We start from the raw sequence: 16393 nt of genomic DNA on the forward strand, positions 1-16393 counted from the left end.
GCCGATAAAAAGCCAGAGAATAGAAGCTATAGTCTGAAGGTGTTTAGCAGGTGAAGGGTTGTAAGAAGAGATGTAGGATGAGTGAAAGGCCACATTTTGGAGACAATAAAATGACAAATGGATTTAAGGAACACGTTTGGCCAGCAAAGTGGCCATAAAGGTTGGATTACTCTAACTGAAGGAAACAGAAATTATGCGACTGGAATGTAAAGGAAGTCTGGGGGTGCTGTTAGGTGTTAACAGGACTTGTCAAAAGCCTATGTATAAGAAAAGATGAAGTATGTAAATAGGAATGACGCAAAGTTTAGAAGGATATGCAGTAGAGAAAATGCTGCAATTGTAAAGATGTAAAAGTGGCATTTGTTAAATGAAATTTAGAAGATGTCTGAAGGGCTTTATTTTTGCAGTTGGAATGCAGTTAGACCAGCTGGAAAGACAAAAATAGGGAGGTACATATGTCATGTACAGGTGAAAACTGAAGCTGTAGAAGAGTGCAGGATTAACAAATAGAAAGCCGTAGGCCTAGTGGTTGCTGAAAAGATGGGGAGGTAAGTTAGGTTAATGTCATCTTAACCAGTTGTACTTTACTGTATAGGATCCTATTTCATACTCTGATTAGTATAGGAAGTAGAGAATGATGCAAGTTATTCCTGTAAGTCATCGTTCATCTATTCCATATCAGGAAACAAATCTTTGCGTCTTGAAAAGATGCCAGAATCCCTATTTCAGATAATCCACTTAAAATAATTGCTGCAGATCAATAAATCAGATGCAGTGAAAAAAAATCAGCAAGGAATTTAGTGTTTTATTTAATGCATATTTTTTATGATTTTGAAACAGAAACCACATATCTTCCAGTTCTCCAAAATTAGGCAAGTAGCTGTTGAAATCTTCAAGAGAACTATACTATTTAAGAGCACTAGGGGATTTATGCTTTTATTTTGTGGGTGAAACATCTCCCCAAATAAGTGGTCAAGTATAAGCAAGTCTGTGGTAGTTAGAGGAAGGCTCTTAAACCAATACTGCTTGAAAGTATGGGTGGTACTTACAGGTACCTGTCTGTATGTGCTTTATAAAAATAGATTATACAGAGTGTTGTCTGAAGGCTTGAATTTTTTAATATGACAAAGTAGTGTTGTACTGTGTTCTAGTAATCAAATTTTAGTTAAAGGCAAATCCCCGAAGTATAGTATTGCACACTTCCTAATAACTCTGTTACACAGTTCTTAACAGTATTGATCAGCTGTATCATTTGATCTAGTTGTATTTTTGAGGAACTCATGAATGAAGTCTGTCTTTGCCTTTGCCTTCTTGATACTCACTTTTGTCATTTCTATGATGGCCTATTTCCATTTCGCAGTTCACTGGCTATCAAAAGTTGTGTAACTGCACCAGTGTGTCAGAAAGAGTTAGAGGAGAGTAGAGAATACAGTGGGATCCAAATCATTTTGAAGGTCATTGTAATGTAGGAAATTCAGAGATTATGGAAATTGTTGTATTTTAAATACATTTACAATGAAAATGTTTTGTAAAAACATTATGATGTATTGAAAACTAAGCATAATATATTTTTTGTATTGTTTCATAGTTTTACAGGAAATAGGGCGTAATTATAATCCTTATATGCATAGTCAAAACCTTTCTGAATCTTGAAGTCTTAATGTCATTACTGTGTTCTTTTTTTTTCCACAAAAAACAGTGATAGGCAGTTCTAACCCCCTGAGAATAATTCTTGTTTTAGGTTTATCTTCCTATTAGCAGTAGTTAATAATAGAATTTGTTTTTCTCTCTCTTTCCCTCCCTTCCTCCCTCTCTCTCTCCTTCTCCCTTAGCCTTTTTCTCTTTCTTTCCCCTACATCTAGAGCTACTTCTGGAAAATACAAAGATGCAAGTTATCGTTCTAGTATAACCATCTCTTTGACCAATCACCCATCCAGAGATTTGTTAAAAGCAGTTTCTCATGTTTTGAGAGTACCTGATTTATGGACTTTTAACCACAGCCATCAATCATGTCCTTACTAAAATAAAGTGGCTTTTTTTTTTTTTTTTCCTTATAAGTCAGGGTTGAGTAATCTCAGGACTCTTTGGCAAGGTATACTCATTTCTTAATTCCGTATAGCCCAAAGACTATGATTTTGTTTCCGTGTTTTTATTGAACAATTGCACTAGTCATTTTGCTTCTGTCCGCCAAAAGATTTAAAACTCTTCATTGACCCTTACAAAGAAAAATTTTCTCTAGTTCTTAAGAAAATAAACACATGCATTTATAATATTTCATATTAGCAAAGCTTATAAAGTATTCTTTTTAAAAGCACTTACTTTTAAACTAACTTCAGAGGCAGTAGAGCTGGAGCAGTACAGAATACATTAAAAAGTGATGCCATTAGTAATGGTATTGCTATCAAGCTCTCACAGTATTTATCCAATATGTTTGGTGGTCCATATTAGAAATGTGCTCTGACCCCATGGAAAAGATGGCAAATTACATCTTTTTAGATTATGACTTAATCAGATTATTATGTAGTTTATACTATTATAGATTTGTAAATTGTCATTTGTTTTAGTCATTTATTGCAATATTTACTTAGAACAGATAAATTGCAAGTAAATTTTAAAGATATCTTTAGATGTAAGTATTTGCAAGTTGCATTTAAATATAAACTACATTTTTTTTCAGATGTTTAAACTTTTTTTTTTCCAAATTGGGATTTAATATATTCTGCAGAGCTTTTACAATTGCAACCTAAATTAGGATGTGGCTTGGAAATTAAGTTAAACAAACAAAAGAGCCAAAACCAACACACACAAAAAAAAAAAAAAAGGCACTGAATCCTTCGCCTTCCCCTCCATTTAAAATATCCCCCCCCAAAACCTGAGAGCAATAACTCTTTTTGCAGAATGGAAGTGAGAAGCAGTCTAAGGCAGTATATGTGCTGTGCAAGAAAGGAAACATGTTTCGAAAGGTCTTCTGTAAGTGTTTGTTTTGGAGAAATTGGTAAAAGTTTTCAATAGGAAATTATTTGTCATGGCATTCTCAAAATCCTGGATGACTTTCATATTCTGTTTTTCATTATTCTTCCTATTACAGATGTAGGAACAAAACGGTGAGATTCTACTGATAAAAAGAGAAACAATCTTTTCATTCACAGTTCCAGTGCTTTTATTTTTCAAAGTCTGAAAATATTTGATCTTCATTTATTTTTTAAAAAATTGTTATTTGTGCACAGATATGTTAGATAGGTATTTCAATACTAGTACATACTGTGTTGCATGAACTTAAGTTGAGTTTTATAAGACAGGGTGACAATTACTGTAGTAAAAATTGATCAGAGAACTAGGGGAAAGAAAGCACCTCAGAGAGGCCCAGGAAGCTGTTACCAAGCACAGATGTTCACTTTAGCATGTGACAGTCACCAGTTGAAAATATTTATAGTCTAGTATGCCCAAGGACTACAGTGAATTTGTCAACCTCTTGAGTGTTGCTGTTACTCACTTTGGGGCATGTAGTGTGTCCCTGTGGACAAACAAAAAGAGAGCATTTTCTGCCTCTGGGAAGTCATAGCCTGAATTTCAGCAGCAGAGAGAGCATGCGGCATCGTGTTCAAAGCTTTCTGAATAGGAAGCTTGATCCTATTTGACATACAATGGATTAAATCCATGTAAATGTATTTTAAGTTTACATTTGATGAACTGGAGCAGATCGCTCAAAGGGCTTGGCTCATTGGGTTTTTAATGTCTCTAAACACAAAGAGTATGCAACCTCTCTGGCTACTTCTTCCTACGTTTGATCATCAAAGTGTTTTCTAGCCTACATTAGAAATGTCTAAACAGAATGTACATTCCAAAGTTCTGTAAATTCAAGGTATATTTTGGCAATCATTTTTGAATAACATTTCTGAAGGAGGCAATAGAATGTTACTGCTACAGCTTTGCTGCTGAAAACAGTGCACACTGTGGGTAAACATCCCCTGAGGTATAGATATCTGATGTCAAAAGCTATACTGATCCGCTGCATTCATTTTTTATTGCACATGTCGATACTAGCCAGTGGAGAAAAAGCTGAACTATCACTCCTAATACTATGGTATTATAAATCAATTCATATCCTAATGCTATGCATTATCTAATTTTAATAATAATTTATGTAATTTCAAGGTATTTTATAAAGGCTGGACGACCTGTGATTTTTTTTTCATTTTATTTTTATTTTTTCCATATTCTATTTACGTTCTTAACAGTTTAAGGAATAATAAATAAAATCATATTCTGGTTTAGATCTTATATTACAGGTTCTTGAGAGAGATGAGAAGTTACCTAGAAAAAATTATAGTTGAGAAGAGTGCAGTTGAAGCACTTTAATCCAATTTAGGGAAGAAAATTGTACCTGCAGATGTCATATAATATAACTGAAACAGGTTGTAGAAGAGCTAGGTTTCTGGTGGAACACATGAGATTTAATCAGCTCAGAATGCAACACTTCTTGTGCTTTTATATTTAAAATGAACATTATGATCTGCACTTTGCATTGGTGCATTATGCAGTGGGATTTTAATGGAGTGTAAGAATCACGTAACTTACTGAACAACTGCTGTGTGTCTGTCTGCTGACTGGCCCACAGGAGATAAACACAGACTGTTAGGATCAGCTAGCCAAACTGCTGTTCAGTGCCAGAATAGATTCTAGCATTTTGGAGGTGAAATGTCAGACGTTATTATGAGAGTGGAAGGAAGAGGGTATACTGAGTTACAGACTGTCACCTACACATTAAAGGAAGAAAAGGGAACTTTCATTATGAATGTTAGTAGTCCTCATAAGTACAGTTTTATTTTTACCTCATATATGGTTATCTTCCTTTTGTTTTATGTATTTTAAAAATATTATCTGTTCTAATGCTTTATTTCAGTTAACAGTATGGGATTCTGACAGTGTTTGTAAAGCAGATGGGGGGCACGTCAGAAATGAATTACTTAAAACCACGAATTTGTTTGTTCAACCAAGTTAATTAGGCTACATTCATGTATGTGCATTGAACAGTATCACTAATACCATTCTATTAGTGATGTATCAGTTGCCATACTGACGTTTTCTTTGCTATGCATTTTCTATTCCATTTCTTCTTCAAAGTGTTAGAAAAGTACATCTAGTCTCCTGATGCACAAAAGAGGAAGGCCCTTTACTTACAGTGCTGGGGAAATCTCCACTGATGTGTTCACTGAACCCATTTACCTATCTGTTAAATTGCATCACAGACTGAAAAAGGAGCAAAATATTTGTAGAAAGGATTTTGTAGAGCTCTACTTGTAGGAAGGATTTCTTTTGACTAAAATACTCTAGAAAATTAGCAAGCAGACCAAATCAGGAAGGATTATATCAAAGTTATAATCGAAGGTGGCTGTAAATGAGCACTCATTCACTCAGAAACACTGAAAGGAAGAGGAACCACAGGCTGTAACTTGTGCACTCTCTTTCTCTAAAATGCACTCTTCCTGTCTGCTCAAGAAAAGGAAGTAAGTTTCATGTAAGGTGATTTTAGTGACTTTTTACACAGGCAGATAGTGACAGGGCAAGGGGAAATGTTTTTAAACTAAAAGAGGGGAGATTTAGATTAGATATTAAGAAGAAATTATTTACTCAGAGGGTGGTGAAGCACTTGAACAGGTTGCCCAGAGAAGCTGTGGATGCCCCATCCCCAGAGGTGTTCAAGACCAGGTTGAACAAGGCCCTGGGCAACCTGATCTGATGGGCTGCATCCCTGCTACAAGCAGGGATCAACAGAAAGGTATCATTCATGTTCCACTCATAAAATAAAGGATGTAAATGTCAGACACTAAAATAACGTAAAATATACATTAGATTTGAATAGAATGGAATAAGCTTTCTCTGATTTCTGGCTTCTTTAAGCTTTACTCCTAACTGAAGCATTTTGCTACTCTTTTGAGTAGCCTTTAAAAATTATATAAATTTAAGTGCCATTTATTAACGCCAATAACAAGATATTAATTATTGAGAGGTACAGACTTTCATATCCTTTCTTTCTGGAGTTTTTAAGTAGTTAAAATGTTGTATCAAGTTTTTACATTAAGTAATTAAAGTAAGTTAAGATGTAAGGAAATGTGGATTGTAGATGAGTAAACTTGTTTCTAAAATGGGGGTTGCAGTGCATGTATCAAAGTTATTTCAAGCTCTCTATAGATGCAACCAACAGCACTTTGTGTGTGTATTTGTGACCTTTTTCAGATGAGCTGTATTTGCCCTTTTTCCCTTAAATGGAAGCACAGCCTCTATAGAACAATCTGGCAAATGACAATTGCTGTATTTCTGACTCTGTTTGAGCTCTGTTTTTCAAATCCTGCAAGGAAACTATTAGTTTAGATGCCTTTAGACTTTTCTTCTTGCCAGCGTAATTTATGTCCTATGCTATACCTTGTTCAGGAAAGTTTATTAAAAACTGCTGTGTAAATTTGCCAAGTTGTTTCATGTTATATAGAGCAAAAAAGCAGTTTTGCAGTTTTAATATGAATTTGATGGTTAAAAGTCTGTCTGTTTTTACTGGGGCAAAATTACACTGGCACGTAAGAGATCTTTGCCAGCCACTGGAAGGCAGACGAAGAAACATTAGCATCTTGTGAGAATTAGCAGAATGTACTTCATCTGCTTGCTGTGAGCAGTCGTGCTCAACTTGGCAGGATTCCTGAAGCAATAAAATCAAATAGCAGCTCTTTTACGTTCCCTTGCTGAGCTGATGAGGGCAGGAATTGATCCACTACTTTTGTTAAGAAGCCATTTTTGGTTTAATATCACAGACAATATACCATCAGATCATTAGTTGCTGACATTTTATTTGGTTTCAGTATATTTTATACTGTCTTGTATATGATAAAATATAATGAACTGAATAAAAGCTGTAGATAACTATGCAATTATAGTAAATGCCATATATCAGCGTATAACTGGATTGTAATACTAGTTTGACTGCCAAATCCTTGAGATAAATATTATGATGTTACATCTTTGAAAATTATTTTGTAGTAGTTACATAATTGGTCATGGTTTGTGACTTGCGTTGTAGTTGAAAGCCACAGTTCTTTTGCTATCTCCATGGCTACTTTAAGGCCCTGGTGTCTTTGGAAAATACAAATGTCCCGTCCAAGGTCACATTTCTTACAATTCTTCCTCTGTGCCCTTTTAATGATCTCTAGCTGTCATCTTTTTTCTTAATACTGTAGGTAAGACTCATTACTGATTTGGTTAAAGTAGGTCTGATTTTCTGTCCCTTACTGTTCAGTAGCGTGCATCATTCATAAGTCATGAATTTCACATAGATGCCTCTATTTAAAGTTCTTAGAACTAAAAGATTTTTTGCTTCTTTGTTTATTTTTCCTCATTGTCTTTTCCTCAGCTTATAAGTAGAAGGTAACAATTACAATAGATACAGACTTCAAGTTTCATACTTCTGTATCAGCTGCATCTTTCTGAATTGCCTCTCCTATCTTGCCTTACCATTCTTTTCTTTCTGCTACAGGAGAGAGTAGGTAAAAATAGGATGAAGAAATAATATCCTGTCAACATCACTTCCTTACGCTAGTTACCTTATCTGGCTGCATCCTCAACAGAACACACTGAGTAAAATAATATGTGATAGGCAAACGTTAATAGGGAAGCAGTTAATGTGTGTCAGCTTTGCTTCTAGTGTTCCTACAGGCCGTGCTAGTTATTCTTCCTTAGGTCTTTCTGTACGTTTTTCATATTCAATGATTATTTCAGAAACAGAAAAAGAGTTGTGAGATTTTGATAACGTTGCTTGCAGTAAAGCAAGCAGTGCTTTCAGTTCTTCACAGGAACAAAATTAACATTACATTTTTAAGGAACCTTTTTGAATTACTAGTTTCCTATATACGTTGAGCTTTTAGATGTCATTTTAAAGCTTAATTAGTTGGTAATCATAAACAATGCATTTTTGTGTTCATTAAAAATTAAATTTTAGAAAAAACAGTGTTGGTAGAGAGGATACATTTTCCTTGCAAGAAACTACAACTACACAGAAATCCTTCTTTCAAGACAGTACCTGTTTATGAGAGGCTGCTGTTTTACTGCTAGCTAATATATCAGACATCCTACATTGTACACCTTTACATGTCAGGTTTTGAGAGATGATACATTTTGAGCTTATTTGTGTGGTGTTTAATGAAAACACCCAAGTTTTCTGTTCAGTTGAGATAGCAAATTTGGTTTGCCAGAAGCCATACAAGTGCTTTTTTAAACACTTTTTTAAGCACTTATTTAAGAATACTTCTATTTCACATTGCTATCTCTACATTTTTGAGCACATTTCCAATATAGGCATATTTATTTATTTTCACTTCATTTCCACTAGCTAAAATATGAAATTGGGAAAAACCCAATTTTATGCTCAGAAAAAAAAAAAAAAAAAAAAGAAAAAGATTTGATTCATCATATTTTTTATTATTATTATTTGATACATTTGTTCAACAATTACTTTTACCAGTAGATGCTTGATCAAACATTTATATCAGTGTATTTTTAATCAATTGTGCAAATCTTGAAGGGAGACTAGCTGTAAATGATTCTGAGAGGAGTCTAATAATAATTAAAAAAAAAAAAAAAAAGGTAATCCACTTGGAATAACATGCCCATCAGAAGAGCTGTGTTGTTAACCTGTCAACAGGGCATTTTGAGCTGCTTGGATATGTCAGGAAAAAAGTGCTGTTTGGAGAATATTTCTACTTTTTCAGTTTCTGAATTCATGGTCTCAGTAGTTCATTGCTCTAGTATGTTTCAAGTTAATTATGGCTTATGTAAAAAATACATCTTTCACTATCACTATCACTCACTGAATTTAGTTTCCTTGGCTGACTGCTGGTTTTAGATTTTGAGAGGGCAAATGGGAATACACAATCCAATATTTATTTCCAATGAATGATATTTGCAGCCTTTCGTCGTAGTTATATGACTTCTTTCAGGAACTACCTGAGGTTTGTAGCTAAAGCAGATCTGAGCACAAACAAGCAACCCTTTTTTTCCCTTGAGGAATATGACAATTGGAAGCAGAAACTGAGAAAGAGATTCAGGATCTGCCACAGGTTGTGAACTGCTGTTTTTTATACCTGGATGGTAGCGTGACTCAAGCTTGGAGACTTTGTCACTCTGACTGTGAAATCTAGCTCACTCTAAAAGAGGCCTCAAGAATGTTTCTGTTAACCTGCTTAAGTGTGTGACTTGTTGCCTAAGAGATGTTTGGAGAGCTTTCCTGTCTCTTAGGACATGAAGAGTCACCTCAGTCTGTTTTGTTGGTGCAAAAGGTTTTTCTATGACACTACATGGGTTATGTTTGTTTCCTAGTTTTGTTGGTTTTGGCTTCCCCCTCTTCTTCAATCCGGTACACTCTTACTCATTTCCTGTCCAAATGACACAAATCCAGTCTTTTAACCTCTCCTTACATGGAAGGCTCTTCCATGCCTACAGTGTTTTTTCTCTTTCGTCAGTTCTTCTCTCTTACCATAGTTCCTTTTAGGTTGGTCTCTCAGAGACTACACACAGAACATCGAATGAGGAATATTGGTGTCACCATTTCCCAATGTTTATTTCAATCCCATTTAATTTTGTGCATGGGAGAAATCCTGGGTAAACCCAATAAGACAGTAGCAACACTTTTTAATTTTCAGTGCAGCGATGGTATATTCTCTAAACATTTTGCTTATGTTTTTGACCTCCAGATCTCCTGGCCAGGTACTGCAGATGTTTCCATGATCTGAATCAGTCTTGAATTCTGGTAAACCATTAAAAAAAAAAAAAAACAAAAAACAAAAGAAACAACAACAAAAACTACAACAACTTATAGCAATACTTGATTTATTTTTTTTCCAGGTTATGTCATCTTGAATATTTTGTGCGCAAATTGTCTATTTACTTAGCATGGTTCAGTTTGGTTCTCCATTTTTTAGTCTTATCCTAGAAAAGATTAAAGTAAGGATGAAAAAACACAATGGTTAATTACAGTCATGCTTCGGTTCCTTGTCTCTGGTGGTCTCAGGTCTTTGAAAGACTGTTGGTCAGGCAGACATTAGAGCATATTGACTCCTGGGGTACGCTGCTAGTTAGTGGTCTCCAACTAGGCTTCATACCCCTGATCACCATCCTCTTGGCCCATCTGTTCAGCCAGTTTTCAATCTACCACACTGTCTACTCATTCAGTCCATACATCAACAGCTTCTCTATGAGGAAATTATGGGAAACTGTTGAAAGCCTTACTGAAGTTGAATTAGACAACTGTCCTTCCTTTGTCTACCAAGCCAGTCATTTCATTACACAGTTTTATCGTGTTGGTGAAGCATGACTTCCCCTTGGTGAATCCATGTTGACTTCTCGTGACTTTCCTGTCATTTATGTGCCTGGAACTGGTTTACAGGATTAACTGCTCCATCAGGGATCAAGGTCAAGCTGACTGGCCAGTAGTTTGCTGAGTCCTCCTTCTTGCCCTTCTTGAAGATAGGAGTGACATTTGCTTTCCTCCAGTTTTTCGGCATTTATCCCATTGTCCACGAGAGTTCAAAGATTATCAGAAGTGGCCTTGCAATGATATCTGCCAGCTTCCTCATCATGGGTGCATCCCATAAGGGCTCATGGACATCTGATGATACTCTGAAAAAAAAAAAAGTATATTCTTTATATAATGATATATATTTATGAATTCTTAGGGTAGTTTTTGGAGATAACTAAACTTTTGCAGATTGTTCCAATTAAAGTGAGTTTAAAATAGTTTAATGTACACAGAGTTTCCTTGGAGAGCTCAGCATAAGATTTTATTTTTGATTCCTGATATTTATACTTTTAGCCATCAGCATTTATTCACTGTATAATAAGTATTCTCTTAACCTTTTATGAAGCAAATTTGAAGGAATTACACAAGTGCTACTAACTCTTTTGGGAAGCCTCTTCTTTTTGAGATATGTAGTCCTGACAGCAGCTATGTAATCCATCACTTGATTTTTTTTTTTCATAAGCCTTGCAAAGAAAATTTAGTTTTGTAAGTCAGAGGAAATAAAGATGTAAAAGACTCATAGTGATTACTTCATGATATTAAATTAAATCAATCCAAGCACAGAAAAGGAGCAAGATGCTGTTTTGTTTTTTTTTTTTTAATTTGCAGCTGTTTCTTTTTGCCAGTAGCCAGAGTTCATTTTGAGCACTGCATCAATAGGTTCAGTAAACTCGTGCAGTATTTCATTTTGTTTTCCTGTGCTAAATTAATACCTCTGCAGTATAATTATATGATTAACATGGCCTGAATACGTGAGCTAAGATATTTTTCCACTTGGGTGAAAAATGGATAAATTCATAAAGAAAGGATCCAGTGCTGAGATTTCAAATGTTAAACCTACTGTGCTGTATAGTTCGTAGGTTTAAAAATGTGGAGTATTTTTCAAATAAACAAAAGCATGTTAAAATAGAACTTTTAAAATTGAGAATGTAAAGATGAATAAAGCGTGTTGACTCATAAATATTAATCTTTTTATTAAAACTCTCCATAGAAGTCTGAGCTAGCACTGGACAAATGATTCCAAATGGTTTACTAGCTCCTAGGGTTTATTGCTTATATCTCAAGTCATGGGTGAGACAGTGTAAACAACAACCCATAGTGAATCTGGCTACTAGCGTTTATTTAATAACCAAGGAGATTAGAGCTTTTACCTCACTTGGATGTCTCCCAGGCTTGCTCACTGGCTTTCCTCCCAGGATTATGTTCACTAGCTCCCCACTGCCCCTCCCAGCGGGCAGGTAGCTGCTGGCCTGGGAAGACTGGACATAAAGTTATGTTGATTCCTGCAGTACCACTGCTTGCAGCTGTCAGTCTTGGGCATCACCAGCCAGAATGCATGGACATCTCTTGGCCTTCATCTTCCTGATCTTGCCCTACTTCCAGCATCTTACCTCTAGGCAGAATACTCACTCTCTTCTTTCCAGGTCTACTTTTTCCTGAAATCAATTCTTCTTTTTGGGGACCTTCCTCTTCTACCTTCTCTTCCTGCTGGAACCCCAGCTCAGATTTTTTCCAATCTAAATAGTCCATATGCAGAAGTACAGCATGTAATCAGCCTTATATTTAGTGGCTCAGTTTCCTGTTACTTTAGATTCAGATTGTGCCACTTTCGCTTTGGCATGGTGATATAAAAATTTGCAACCAGCCCGTACCAGTTGCAGCTAGCAAGTAGCAGACTTTTGCTTGAGAGTTCAAATTCAATTCTGAACATTTATCTCCCTCTTCATCCACACCACTAGTCAAATACCTCTCAATGGTTAGCATTCATAATTCCAGCTTTTTTTTTTCTCTCTCTCATTTTTTTTTTCCTAAAACATTGGCATAAAAGCAATAGTAGGTAGGAAAAAGGAAAAAAAAAAACGCAGAATTTAAGAATTTTTCTGAATGTAAAATTTAGAATGTTGATGTACTTCTAGGAAGCATATTACACCCAAATTTTTCTTATCCAACTATCCTTATCTCTGAGCAGAAAAACTGAGTGATTCTAAATCTATGTATGTCTAGTTTTTAGGAAGTTTTAATTTCTGTTATGCATTAGAGTCCTGATAGGTTTCATTTTTAAATCAGATTTTAAGGTGGAGATCAGAGATCAAATCTTTGGCTTGTATGAACTACTATAACTCTGCTGACTGTGATGGAGCTCTGAAAACTTACACTTGCATTGATTGCCAAAAGGGAATATCAAAAAGAATACAATGCTCTCCTGTCTCTTAGCCCAGTGAAATTCTACACAGAGCAATTACTTGTTATGGCTTAAGAAATGCTTGAGATGGAATAGTGTATAATGGCATATTATATTTGTTTTTTAAGTTGTGAATGTCAGCAGTTCTCATAGCAAAAGACTTGGTTAAGAGTACCTGTGGGAAGTCAGTGGGGTATATTACTTTGAAGGCATTCCAAATGGAAGGGGATAGCAAGGGAGTGTCTGCTTTGCATAGTGGCAAGGTATTATTGATCATGTAGTTGATGTTTGCTTATGCTATGAGAGGTGTGGTGCTAGACAACAGTTCCCGTTATGTGACACTGTTGCTTGAAACAGCAGGATCTTGCCTTTGCTAATAGTTCAAGCCCTTTTGAACTTGGAACTCAAAATGATCAGTAAATCATTTGCCTCTTTCTGAAAGCCGGACCTTGCCTCTGTGAGTTGCAGTGGCTTCTTGTTCTCATTTCCAGCTGTGCTGACTGATAGATCTGCTCCTGAGCCCAGAACAAGGAACACTAGCCATTAACAGCCGAGTCATTAACAGACTTGATGAAATAGACTTGTCAAAACTATTGTAGTTTCAATGTCTGTGTTTTGGTGATACTAGGAATGCTTAAATAGATGATGACAAGTTAGTCTGAGACTTAATAGCATAACAATATCATATTAAGAACATAATATTGCAAACTTCTCTGCAGAGTAGCTGGTCTTTCAGGATAACGATAATAATTGTATCCCGAAATATTTGGAGCCCGTTCTTTTTTTTAGTACACAGTTTTGAGTACAGCCTGAAAATTACTTTCATAATATCAGTGTTCTGTCAAAGTGAGAGAATAACCTGACATTACAGAAAGTTTCTTTTGTTAATAAGAAAGTCTCCATTTAATATGAAACATGTACATATCTTCCTCTTTGTCAGCAGGGCTTTTATTTTTTCAGTGAATAACAGGCATATTCTGAAAGTTAAAACTTTGATTGTTAGCGGTTATATGAAAGTGTTTCTAGACATGTAATTTCAAAAAGTTACAAATGGAAAGATGATGGAAGAATCTTAAAAGAATGTAATTCATATACTACTAGTCCTGCTGTTGCATGCTCTGAAAAGGTAAGTTTATAAGTTTAACCATAGAAAGTTGACTATGCCATACTGAAGCCAAGTGGCAGAACAATAAATATGAATTATGAATTATATTTATATAGATTAAGGATTTGTGTAACTTGCTAGTTAACAGTTCTTCTAGAGCAAGTTCTAAACACACACTAGTTTCAGTGAATAGTGCTCTGAAATAGCATCATTTCATGCGGCAAGAGAACTTTCTGCAGAGCCTGATGAGAATACATAAATCTGAAGCCTAGAAAAATACTAATTTTACCTTAAAAATTAAAACCCCAAATGCTCTCATTTCTTTAAACACAGTAGAACATTGCCAAAGGTTCAAATGAAGGAGAAAGAATGTTGGTGTGTTTTCTTCTCATTTCTGTATCCTGCAGTACTTGCCAAATTTAAAGCTTTCTTAGAATAATATAAATGTACTCCTTGCCTTTCATTTTTGAGAAATTTATTATTTCAATATAAAATGATATGTTAAAAAGTTCTGGTTATTCAGTCAGGACAGTTAAAATGTAGAGCAAGAATCATATTCATCACTGCTCATCTTTACCATTGATATTTTCTCATAACACAAGAAGTATCCCAGAACTTACCGCAGTTACCTTTTCAACTTTCAAAAGACATTAATTTAAATATATATATAATTAAATTAAATATATGTATGTAATACCCTATGTGTGTTTATAATGGCCACTGCAACAACTTCAAGTTTGGTACTTTGGGATGTTTCTTTACATTGGATTTTGTCTCCCTAAAATTGCATTTACAGTACTAGTTAAAAAAGTGGTATTTATTTAGTATCACATTTATTGCTAATGTGAACTAAAAAAAAGGTATAATAAAGTCATTTCTAAATTACTTTTTTTTGCCTTCGGTGTAGAAACAGTTTTTTGTTACAAGAGTATGAGCCATGATAACACATTAATTAGTTTGCAGAGAGACCAGAAGGTTTGGTTACAGGTTTAATGAAAAGGATGTAAATGATTTCTTTGCCATTTGTGAGGGGAGAAAAAAAAAGAGTTGAGTACAATAAAAAATGGAGTTAAGGGAGAATAATACTCAATGACAAAACACTTTCTATCCACTTAACAGCTTCAGGTGGAACAGAATTTAGGACACAGGAAGAGAGCCAAATGATGAAATCCCTAAGGCAAAACTGCTTGTGGGAGGTTTTAATTTCAAATCAGATTCTACAGAGGTATTGATATTTACTCTTGACAGAAAGTAGCGATTTAATTATTAAAGGTAGATTAAAATATTTTAAATGCATTATCTAAATTATTAAGCTAAATTGAAGTTACTGCTTTTTCTGTTTCATTGTGTTTTTATTGCACTGGTCATCCTATTTGAAAAAACACCCAGTAAATCCATATAAAGTTTCTCTCCAACCTTCCAATATAGCAAACTTCCTTTACTCAGAATAGAATTTAAATACTTGCATAGATTTAGATAAGTATTCAAGGAAATAGGAAATATGTATATATACTTAGATTCCTTGCTAGATTGAGTCTTACACTATTTTAAACATAATTCCTGTTTTAATAGTGCTTTGATTGTTATATGTATGTTTTTAGAAACAAAAAGTTTGCGTCTCTGAAAATCACATATATGTTATCAAAATTCATTCATTTTCTTGTTTTTTTCTCCCTTGGGGAGAAATACATACTCATTGTCTTGTTTGAGCAAGCTTTTTATTTTTATGTTAAGTGCAAATTTAAACTAGAGAAACAAGATGAAGGAACTACACTTTGCAGTTTTATTGGAACAAAATTGGGCGTTTTGTTCGAGTTTTGGTGCTCATCTTTGAGAAAACTCACAGGTTTTCTGTGGTCATTTTATTATATGAAAAAGTGGAGAAGTTGATCAGTATATTATTCCTAAAGCTGTAAGTGGGTATGCTGTGAAAAGGCTAGAATAGAAAGTCTTGAACAGAAAGGTGTGGGGTTCCAAACTTGGTGTGAAGCTCTTAAGGAAACAGGTACAGAGTGATGTGCTTTCAGTGGTCCGTATTGCTGAGGTGGTATGTTATATCGCACTGTATGGCTGGAGTTCCCAAACTGCAGAAGACCACGTCTTTGTGTGTATATCACAGTCACAGACCAGGCAAGAGGAGAAAAGAAGAAGGTGCGAACTACCGATACCCAAAATGACTCCTGGGTAGCCTCTAGGAGAACAAGAGATGACAGAAAATATCAGTCAGATGCTATATGAGTCTATATGAGACAATGAGGAGAATTCAAGCTCCTAACCTATGGGCTGAATAGTGCAAATGCTAGTGCTGTGTTTTCTTTGCAAAAAGATTTGAGCAGGTCTGTGAACTCCTGAAAAATCTCCCTTGCTCCTCTTCTCCAGTCCATCTTTTCACAGAATCACAGAATGGCTCGAGTTGGAAGGGACATTAAAGAAATTTAACTCCAACCCCCCAGGTTCAATCTATAACTTCTCATGGCAACCTGAGAAGTTGTAGGTTCAGTATGATTTTAATCTATAATTCGATCTCATCCGACTGCTGGACTATTGT

General features: G+C 35.1%; 1 protein-coding gene across 3 annotated transcripts in view; it reads left to right on the plus strand.

The window, feature by feature from the left end:
* PRKD1 (protein kinase D1) overlaps positions 1 to 16393 on the plus strand; it is a 131303-nt gene that overhangs the window by 69982 nt on the left and 44928 nt on the right. The gene's annotated exons all lie outside the window — the stretch shown is intronic.

The sequence above is a fragment of the Anser cygnoides genome, chromosome 5 (assembly GCF_040182565.1).
Source record: "Anser cygnoides isolate HZ-2024a breed goose chromosome 5, Taihu_goose_T2T_genome, whole genome shotgun sequence".
Taxonomy (NCBI): Eukaryota; Metazoa; Chordata; class Aves; order Anseriformes; family Anatidae; genus Anser; species Anser cygnoides.